Source organism: Magnolia sinica, chromosome 11 (assembly GCF_029962835.1).
Source record: "Magnolia sinica isolate HGM2019 chromosome 11, MsV1, whole genome shotgun sequence".
Lineage (NCBI taxonomy): Eukaryota > Viridiplantae > Streptophyta > Magnoliopsida > Magnoliales > Magnoliaceae > Magnolia > Magnolia sinica.
In genome coordinates, this window is record NC_080583.1 from 81,382,628 (window position 1) to 81,394,152 (window position 11,525).

Consider the following 11,525-nt stretch of genomic DNA (forward strand, 5'->3'; position numbering starts at 1 on the left):
AAACCTCCATTCAGGAACAAGAGAGTGTCATCTGCAAACAGCAAATGGGACACAAGCGGGCAACCTTCCTTGAGCTTGAAAGGCTTACATTCCCCTCTGGAAATCAGAGCTTTGAAACCTCTGCTGAGGACCTCAGCCGCTAGGATGAAAAGTCTTGAAGATAACGGGTCGCCCTGCCTTAATCCTCTCAAAGATTTGAAGAAACAAGTCGCTTCCCCATTAACCAGGACCGAGAACCAGAGGTACAAAAGTCATACGAGCCTTTTCATTTCTCTCTCCTCTCAATCACATGTGCGTCCGACCATAAAAAGAATTGCTATAAGTGCAAAATTCCTAAGTTTTTGTACGTGATGTATTTATCTTATTCATACTATCCATCTATTCTACCAGTTCATAATTTCAGGGCATGAGCTCAAAATTGAACCTTATCCAAAGTTCAAGTGGGCCACACCATAGGAAATAGTGGAAATTGAACACCTACTGTTGAATCAAAATTGAACACCTTATCCAAAGTTCAAGCCAGCCACATAATTTTTTGTTTTTTTATCAAGCTGATAGTTGTGTTTCCCTTCATTTATGCTGAGTGACCTTGTGGTTAGTTTTTCACTGTTCCCTGTGGTCGGTTTAAAGTAAAATAATGAGTGGTCCAAATTAGAAAGGAAAATCAGATGCTCATTTTAGCTCTTCGGTGCAATCCTTCGCTTATGCTTCATCCAGAGTTGGGTCAGCGATTTGGATGGTCTGGATTTCCGGAAAGCTATGCCTTGCGTACCTTTCAAGAGTCAGCTTGTACAGGAGCTTCTTGGAGTTTTGCATGCATAGATGCTCCTGCATTCGAGGTGAATAAACGTAGGTAATGTGAAAGAGCTCAGTTGTGATGTAACGAGTGGACCTGTCTGGCCTGCGATGAGCAAAACTCTATATAATAGAATGTCAAAGACTGTCGTTGTTGTTGGGTTTTTCTTTTTTCTTTTTTTTCTTTTTTTCTTTTTTTCTTTTTTTTTCGTTGTTGTTGTACAAGGTCGTTTGATGCTTATAAAACAAGTCATGGCACAGCACCATCTTTTCCGCCAACTACCGTGGAAACAGTTGGCCCTTTCCTGAAAATCAGACCAATCATTCTCTAGGTGGGCTAACCAGTATGTTGAGTTAAGCCATTCGTTCCAACCGTTGTGACCCACCTGATGATCAAAAGGAACTGTTTTTAATCCAAGGTGATCTGCCTGGCGGGCCCTACTATTTTCACTGCATTTACATACATCATGCACAAATCGCACATTGGCGGGAAGGATGGTATGGTGTCAGAAGTTACATATATGCTTATATTTTATATGTTTGCTAGAATACATTCATACTTATTGTTATAAGTATGGATGGGAGTAATAATAATAATAATAATAATAATAATAATTTTTATTCTTCTTTATTTCTCATGTAGAACGTGTCACACATATGTTCCTAACATGGTCGGGCCAAAAGAAGGTGGACCGTAAATTAAAAGTAACTTTTGATCCGGGTACCATTACGGGTGCACAACCTATCAATCGTTACTGAAGTGGGCCATCCGAGGTGAACCGACCCATAAAGTGGGTTGCATCTATTCATTTCGTCAGAAAACACGCGCTTTCAGTTCAAAAGCGAATTTTTAAGAAAAAATTATTATTTTTAATAATTCCAAAAATTTCAATATTTTTCTATTTTTAGAGTTTTAATTTTTTAATTTTTTCTTTTTTAGAAATAACTTGTAATTATGCTAGGACTCTTCTAATGAAAGTTTATTTGGAATTTTTATTTTTAGAAATTAAGCTTTTGAAAAGTTTTAGTAAAATTAGAATTTTTTTTTTTTTATAGTTAGAAATTTGTTATTTTTGGTTATTATCAAGTTTGAATTTTTCCCTATATTAATGGTGTAACAGGTATATCGATATTGAACATTTATCAATAAAAGTATTTCGAATATTTTAGAATTATTTCTATTTTCTTTTACTCGTGGATTCGAAGTTTTTATGTGAGGAGTCCAGAGAAGTTTTGTGAATTCGGAACAATTATCCCCCTAGGAAGCTCGACCTCACGTCCTTCTCTGCGTCAATTTCCAGGTAAATTTTTTAGCTGAAGATGCAATGCCTTACCGGTGATCAAGTCTCATTCAGAGTTTATTTTTTCACAAGAAAACGGATTCGGGCTGAGTACCGTCTTACATAAGATATCAGAACCCACCTATCATATGCCCTGCACAACAAGAAAACCCAAAAGCTTACTAGGCAATGATTCCAAATGAGACGTTGAGCACATTATACCAAAATAAAAAAGAAGCAAAAGCCTAGTTCAGAATTAAAATATTTAAGGTAGGAATATCTTAGCCCTTCGGTCATTAGAATATTTTCGTCTTAATATTAAATGTCTCCCTTATTACCTTTAAATAATTAAAGGATTAAAATATTTGAATCTACGTGGTATACCAGGTATGCTATCATCGGTAAAACCCATTATGTAAATGGTTTGAATGGACCCAATCTCGAAGTATCATATTGCATATTGCAATTTGTTCAAACCTCCATATTTTATACCATTAATCAAATAAAATATGATGGGAGTCAGATAGATTAAAAATCTTGGTTTGACATATTGCCAGATGCTGGTACCAAATGATACAAATGGGTATTATCCATAGAAGATGCCGATGACACTAGAGAAAAGAAGGAATTGGTTTTCTGTATATTTGCTTGAACCTAAATGGGATTTATATAGAGGTGGACAATATGTATATAAGGAAAAATATAAATGGAAATCAATAGATATACACGAAAGGAAAATCAGCTAGGATAATGTTTGATGCAGGAAGTACCTGATGAGGCTGATCACTGTCTTCCTCAGTAAATAATTACTCCGAATCCGAGTTCTCTGGACTCCTCACAGGGATACTCAAATCCGGATAAATGTATAAATAACTTCTAATAAATTTGAAATTAATTAATTAATAAATAAAAATAAAATTAAGGTCCTTTAAATAATGAACTCAAACCGAGGATGAAGTTTTAGACTCAAACTCCATAAACGTGACTTTACTATAAATAGTAAACTTACTATCTATAGAGGGTTACCATTCCTACTAGACTTCTTGGTTTTGCCAAAAATAGTAAGTGTCCAGTTTGGCCTCACCACGTTATTCTCCTAATTTTTCTATGCCCTTTTTATGTTGGGCACCACTCCTATAACTCAAAGGATCAAAAGTTATGATTAAATTAAAACTAACTATTTATAGGTTTTTTTTTTTAAAGAAAAGACTTTTGACCGTCAATCTATACAGCGTGGGAAACACAATGCAGCGGGTTGGCTTGCTGGCTAGAGTAGCTTCTCCAACCCCAAAATCATATATGGTACGTTGAAAAACTCGTTCCTGTTTGCAATATACACTTATTTTAAGGTTCTGACGGTCCAGATCATTTCCACCTCCGATCAGGTCTTCTTTGTCCTTCGTCATGAAAGTGTCCGCGATCCGCTCTACATCAATGTTTATTATTGTAGGATCGTGTGAGCAAACACCGAATTCAAATCAAACAAGCAAAAGATAAATGCAACAAAGTATGCATATGATTTTACATAGAAAATCCTTGCAGGAAAAAACCACAGCATAAAGTGACATCAAATCCACTATAAAAATGAATTATACTAGATAGATCTTACTTACTAATGTCAAACCCTTCTAAAAACCTTAACATCCCTCTAAAATAAGCCATTCAATCTTTCGATACCCTAATCCCACAATTACACCCATATTAATTTTTTTTTTTCAAACTGAAGTATATTTCATAGATCAGAAAATGTATAGGCTTCAGGTAGGCCTAACAAAAGGAGAGGCAACCGCACCTATCATATACCACGATCTAATCTGGACAGGATATAATCAGCTAACCTACAAGAAAAGCAAAAGAAACTCCACAAGAAAAAGGCTAGATAGAAAAGAAAAGAAAAACCCCGCTTCCTTCAGTGACGATGGAGAGCTCCCACCCCTACATTATCTTTTTTTTTTTTTTTTTTAAATAATCTAAAACTAAAGCTCCTCTGACTAACCTCGGAAGCTAAGCTAAGACTGGAGGAAGAAAATACTGTCTGGGCAACGCTCGCTAGCCAACCTCGCTAGCGCATCGGCTACTGCATTCCCCTCACGAAAGATTTGTCTGACCTCCAGATTACGTAAAATCATCCGGAATATGAAACAATCCATGCAATTACGTAAAATCATGCGTGACGTCAATCTAAGCATCGATCGAGCTCCCATGTTCGATCAATCAAACATGCTCAAAACTTGCGAGTTGGACGTCCTTGGGCATTACCTTTGGTTTCTCAATTTAAGTGCATATCCGTGCACGTATTCACATGTATTTGGGACCAAAATGAGTGATGTAGGGTCCACCAAAATCACCTAAAAAAAATTGGAAGATCGGTTTTTATAAATTGTGAATCGACACTGGTGGTGCCGCCATAAAAAAAATTATAGTTTATGGACAGACACTGATGGTGCCACTGTCACCCCAACGGTGCCACCGTCAAATTTTGGATAGAAATTGATGGTGCCACCGTTGCATCCACGGTGTCACCACCATCCCCCATTCAACAATATTATGCATGTTTAGATTTTGCCGGTTTCAGTGCATTAACTTTAGAAATTCGTATCTATTTTTCTACAGATCCGATTGAGGTGATTCAAAAGGCATATTAAAACTGAAAGAGTCTAGTTTTATATAAAAATAAATGAATAATAAAAATAAAATTTAAAAAAGTTTAAATTTAGAATATTTTAGAAATTATACTGAAAATCATTGGTTTCAGGCAGTTGGTACTTTCGAAATTTTTATAATTTTTCTAAAACTTAAAATATAATAAACTTTAGTAGGAGTAAATTAGAGTTAATGATAAATACCATAAAAATTATAAAAATAATCTACCGACTAAAAGTACTAAAAACATTACAAGCAATATACCTATTAAAACTGAAAATTTCAACAACTTTATGTTGTCGATGGACCGCACATATCTTTTTCATCTTAGAGTTTTGTATTCAGAGTTTTTTTTTTTTTTAGGAATTTCTTCTAATCATGTTAGGAATAATTCTATATGATTAAATTAGATTTTTTTAAAGTATATTTTACTTATTTGGGTATTTTCTAACATATTTAAATTAGAGCTCATGATTAGGGTGATTAGAGCTGAATCATCATTTACGCTAATTATGAGTAGGCCATGCTATGAACTTATATAATCCAAACTCTAGTTGCCGTGCACAAGAAATCTTGCTATCCAATTCGTTCTAGAAATGCCTCGATTTTCTGAACAAATTTTAGAATGCTTGTTAGTGGGCCACCAAACCTGATACTATAGAAAGACGCTCATCTTAGTGGGCTTAACGTCCATCGTGGGACATCGAACAAAGATCGCATCTCGAATTACTGAACTTAGATTCGCAAAGTCAGTGCATGAGATGTGTGAATATTCTTGAAATTAATTAAGAACTTAAGTCAATTGTCAGTGTTCGGTCTTTGACCTCGGGCCATTAGATAGCTACCAAATTTAGGACAATAATCTAGATTAATGTCCTACACAAATTTGTATAGTTACGAGCCTGATTAATGGCTAGTGACCATCAAACTGACTTCTGATCATACTCATCAATCGGTGTATCCAAATGCCGAGAAGATCATGTCCATGTGTAAATCATCACTAAGGCCGACTTTCTTATGATGGGTGTCGACCCCTACGCCCCATAGTCGCCCCCAATGGTTGAAAACATCCTCCACTAGGGCTAGTATAGTAAAAACACAGCCCTAAGGACCATTTGAACCAATTTTAATGTTATAAATAAGAATTTTGGGGGCATTCCTTGCCCCATCCGATTTTACCCTAAAAGAAGAGAAGGATAGAGACAGAGAGAAAGAGAAGAGAAAGAAGAGAAAGGAGAAGGGAGAGCTTGGGTGTGAGGATTGGTGCAACTTCACCCTCTTATCCCTTCTATAGCTGCCTCACCGTAATTAGAGCCATCGTTAGAGCTTTCCCGATAATGATTGGAGGTAAGTGTTGAATCCTACTTGTAATTTAGGGTTTTAATAATTATTTATCCCTAATCTCACAACATTTTATGCTTGTTTAAGTCCAACGATTTTCTCTAAAACCCTAACCCTAGGAGCGCCATGAATTGGACGAATTGTCACAAGGTGTAGACTATTATCTCCAGGTTATCTTTTATCGACCCTTGAGGGTCTCAGTCAATTATTAGTTACTTGTAGATGAATTTATACATGCTAATATGTTCACATTTTGATTTAGCTATAATCTATGCTATTAGTTGGATATGGATGCTCACATGTTTGATAAAATGTCTAAATAGTGGAACGTGTTTCTTTGTTGATGCTCACATGCTTGATTTAATGCTTAAGTGATTGTACTACTCTATGCGTTTTCATATGTTTAAGTTAATGCTTTAGTAAATGTATTACCCTATCGATGCTCACATGTTAAATGAAATATTGCCTAAGTAGTTGTATAGTGAAACCTATGTTACGATTGCGTGATGTAGTGTTTAGTCCATAGTAATACTTAGGATTGCTACAATGTTGGGTCAGTTGGCTAACCACCAAAACTCAAGGGGTGGCCTGAGTCAGGGCGCCACCCCAGATTGATTCGATCGACTTGGGTCGAACATGGATGACAGATCGTAACTGGGATACTCAGGCAACTCACACCCAATACCGATAGAACTGGAGTTCCCCAAGCCAATCGAATTAGCCTAAGATTGGACTGGACGCGTGTGTTCACCATATATGATAACGACAATTAGAATTGAGGATACCCCATTCCCACTGAATGAATCTATTTATAACCATTGGCAGTACGATTCACCAGACTCATGGGTCGGGCATGGTCGTATGGGACATCGTGTCTGAGTTATCGACTTACGCTGGGGTGACAAGCTTCCCTGTAGTGACCAATGAGCAATTAAGAAGGCTATAGACCTATTACATCAAATTGGAATGACGTCGCAACTGCCCCGTAATCGTGTATAGGTGACGACTCTTGCATCAATTGTGGGTGTCCTCCTCATGTTAATAGGGTGCCTAACCCTATCCATCTGAGCCGTGTCATCCAAGTCTTTTTTTTATCGATATGGGCCAATGTTAGTCCTTCATTGCCTAGGGAATCGTCGCTTAGGTGATAAACCCATAAATGTACCAAGGGACATAGGTAAGGAGCTGCTTCAACCGCTCCGAGCCTCGTGATCCAGTTGAGACCACAATAAAATGAGGGTACCCTAGCTTTCCAAATATGCTGGATGAATGAAACTTAATAACTACTCGGCTAACATACGCATTCACCACATTGCATTAGATATGATTTTGCGGTTGGGCGGTGGTTCGCTTATGAGAAAATGTTAGCATATGTGAAATAGGTATTGAAGTCGATTGTGAGAGAGAGTTAGCTAGAAAAGGCATGCATCATGTCATAACCTCATATGTACATTTAATAAGAGAATTTAAGAAGTGATTGATTTTTTGTTTCATCATTTTTTGTGTTGATTGTGTTGATAATGTGTTATGGGTGAAAATGGACTAATCACGACAACCATAATGAGATAGAACATAAAGCACAAGTAAAGAAGGTTGAATAAGAGCTCGGCCCCGACAGCCAAGAACAACCTCCACGATCACTTCGAGGATCGGTCACCACCAGTAGGTTCGATTCTGGTCAAGATCTTATCACGACCATCTAACGACTATCAATATGGACCTGAGCTACCTCAAAGAAAGCCCCGCTGCAATCAACAGTTCAGCTCGGTCTGTAAGACCTTGACCCTCCGACCAGGAAGTTGACCTCAATCCCTTGACCTAGAGGTCGACCACGGCAGTCTATCACGATCTCCTTAGATCCCGACCACTTAGAGATCTGATTTACAAGCATGATACCGTTTAATAGCCTGATTTAATTGTATTTGTGATGCAGAGTGTATTTACAAGCATGAACTGAAAAAGGGTGCTTAAACCATGGATTTAACGCTTTGATGATACCCAAGGCAAGGGACGGACTCCAAGGGACGAAGATCGATGGAATTATGCATCAAGGATCTGAGGAAATCAGGCCATTCACATTAAAGAGGCCCGAAATTGGTGAAGAATGCAAGATCACATAGTTCCCGCCATCTGATTGGCTCAAAACTTTATACATGGCCTGAGGGCCATAAATTAGCCGTACATATCAAATTTCAGCCATCGGATCACTATGGAAGTGCCCCAACTGACAGATCAGCCCATAAACCATTGATTCTGGGCCCACCTGATATCTGGAACTGTCTCAATTTTGGTCTCGGCGGTTTAAATAAGATGAGGAAACAAATGGATGGTTTGGATTTTGATAGAACATCACAATGGGCCCCACATATACAACGTGTGTATATGAGGTACACACGTACCCGAGCCGCACCAAACAAGCTAAAGCGGGTCAGCAGCGCTGACCCGCATCTTCTTCCCAAAAACGGAACTCCGTTTCACGCGGCAACACGGACGACGCTGGCCGTTTTGCGGACGCCAGTGGGCCCCACACATTGTCCTAGTGAATGATCCAAGCCGTCCATCTTGTAGAGGGCCATGAGTTCTTCAAACCCATGCTAAACTTTTGGACCCATGCAAGCACACGTGCACGATACAGAGGCCATAAGTGGACTGCCCTGCAACGTTCAAATTGATGTTTGGGTGATTTCTTCTCTGATTCCGCGTCAATGGACGTTCAAAACTACCCATTCTTGACCGAAATTTCGTCCTGAATCTAATGGACGGGGTGGATTTCTCCGAAAATACCGCTGTGGGGCCCACCGAACATGTCAGCGCCTCTGCGTACACCTTACGCGCGTTCGGGGAATCCAGAATTTGCGGGAGGTAGTGTGTCACGATCATTAACACTTTGAGTGATCCAGACCGTCCAATGTGTCCACAGGGAGTCCAATACCCTAGCCAAGATGTCAGAATTGTCAGGTAGGTCGATATCACGCCGCAAAGACACTCCAAACGCAAGTCGTTTTCCGTTTTCACTGCGCAGATGAACTCAGTTGCTGCGAAAGCCCTTCTATTCCGACTCCAACACAGTCTCTGATGCGAAAAACTTCCGCATGGAGGTCGAAAATTGGGTGCCGACGAGGGTGCTATAAAAAAAGAGAGAGAGAAAGTGTACAAAGGAAGGAGCGTGGGGAGCAAGGTGGAGCATCCACGACAGGAGTGAACGAGCAGGGAGCAGGGGCGTGGCTGCTGGCACGTAGCTTGGTGCCTGGACGTGGAGCAGGAAAAAAAATGAGGCTGGACCTGGGCTTGGTGGTAACGTGAGAGAGAGAGCAAGGCTGGAGGATTGGTTTGACGATTGAAAGAGACAGGGAGAGCTGGAGTTTGTTTTCAAATCTGCTTTGCTGTTTTCTTTCTTTCTTTCTTTTATGAATCTTAAGGTCATTAGCCTAATCATGGTTGGCTAAACCTCTTAGCTAGGGCTAAGAGGTGAAGCTTGTAGCGAGATGGGGGATACTCTTTCATGCTTTCCATTTAAATTCATGAACTAAATTTAATTTGTGTTATTGTTAAAGGAATGCTTTTTCTTAGTCTTTAATGGTCTGTTGTGACTGAAATTACAATGGGTCTGCAATGGCTTTGAATATTTCCTTTTTTTTTATGTTTATGAAGTCAGGAAGCCCTGTTGTTCATCATTGTTCCATGGGCATGGTAGGATGACAGTACCCTTCCTGATCTTCGTACATTGTTGATTGGTTGGTAATTAGTTTAATCCTGTTGTTTGCTTTGTCTCCTGGGCATGGTTAGATGATGGAATCCATTCTAATTCATATACCTTTCATCTCTTGAAAACTAGATCAAGAAAGTTCAGTTTGAATTCCATAAACCTTGATGCATGCATAAGATCTCCCTGATCTCTACAAGTGGATCCTCTGAATCCCTAGTTTCCTTCCTCTGAATTCCTTAAAGTTTTACATTAATCTCTCACCATTATTCATCAATTTATATTTGATTTAGATTGCATCTTAGGCTAGTTCTATTTCTACCTAGTTTCAGGAAACGTACAAGTTTCAGTCCCTGTGGATTCGACCTCGGTCTTACCGAGTTTATTACTACATCACAACCCTATACTTGGGGAGTGAACAAGTTTTTGGCGCCGTTGCCGGAGACTGACGGTTACGATTCTTTGAAATTAACTAGTTTTAGAATTAGTTTGAGATTAGGATTTTACTAACTTTAGTTTTAGATTTTTATTTCTATTTGATTTTTAGAACTAACTTGTTTCCTGTTTTGTAGGACCCCGACATAAACTTCTAAATTGGTAATCCTTTTCTAATTCCTCTACTTTTTCTATTTTTAGGATTAGGGTTTGAATTTTAGAAATTTTCTAATTCTAGTATTTTCCTTATTTATTTATTTATTTATTTATTTATTTTTTATTATTATTATTATTTTATTTTTATTTTGAATAGTTTATATTTAGAAACTTTCCTCTTTTGTTTTTAGAAACTTGGTTAGTTATTTCCTTTTTTTTTTTTTTTTTAGAGTTTCTTTCTAATTTTAGAAACTAACTCATCTTTCCTTTTTAGAAACTAACTTTCTATTTTTATTAACTTTCTAATTCTAACTCTTTTAGAATCTAACTTTGTTTCCTAATTTATTCTTAGAAATTTCCTACTTGTAGACTTTTTGTTTAAAAACTAACATTACTTTAGAATTTTTAAATTTAGAAACTAATTTTTGTTGTTTTTTTTTTTTTTTTTTGCAGGATCTTAATATAAGAATCTCTAGTCTGGTAACATCTTTCTAACTTCTCCTCTTATTTTATGTATTGCTGTAGGATTTTTCTTTCTTCTAGGATTAGACTCAGAGTTAGGGTTCTACCATGGAAGCGTGGGTACATGCATATGCCGAGATGGATAAGAGATATTGGGGAATGCCTGAGGGTTGTGGAATTCAACGTATACCTCAAGATTTTTCTCCATCAATAACAGACATTGAGAACCGACTAAAACATTATGTTCCATCTATTAATAGGGCCATATATGATCGTAATTATGGAAACGAGGATTATTATCAATCATCATATTCTCCCATGTATGATCAGTATGACTATTACCAGGGGAAACATCAAAATTTGGAAGATGAACCAACTATATGTTATAATGATTATCCTCTTGGATACCCTACCATTGATATCCAACCAGAAACAATCCAAGAGGATTCAGCTCAGCGTAGCCTGGCCTATCTCACGGAAATGAGAAAATCGTTGGAAGCGCTTAATTCGCGCCTTGATAAGATAGAGGAGGCTAGGTTATCTCAACCACAATTCATTCCAGAAATACAATGCGAGAAAAGTGATCCTAACTCGCTTTGGAAGAACTCTGGAATTACAAATGAGGAGTTGGATTCTATCAATGAGCATATGGTTCAATTTCCCGATGAGTTGATCTCAATGACTGTTCAAAGGAATGGTCAAGATGCGTG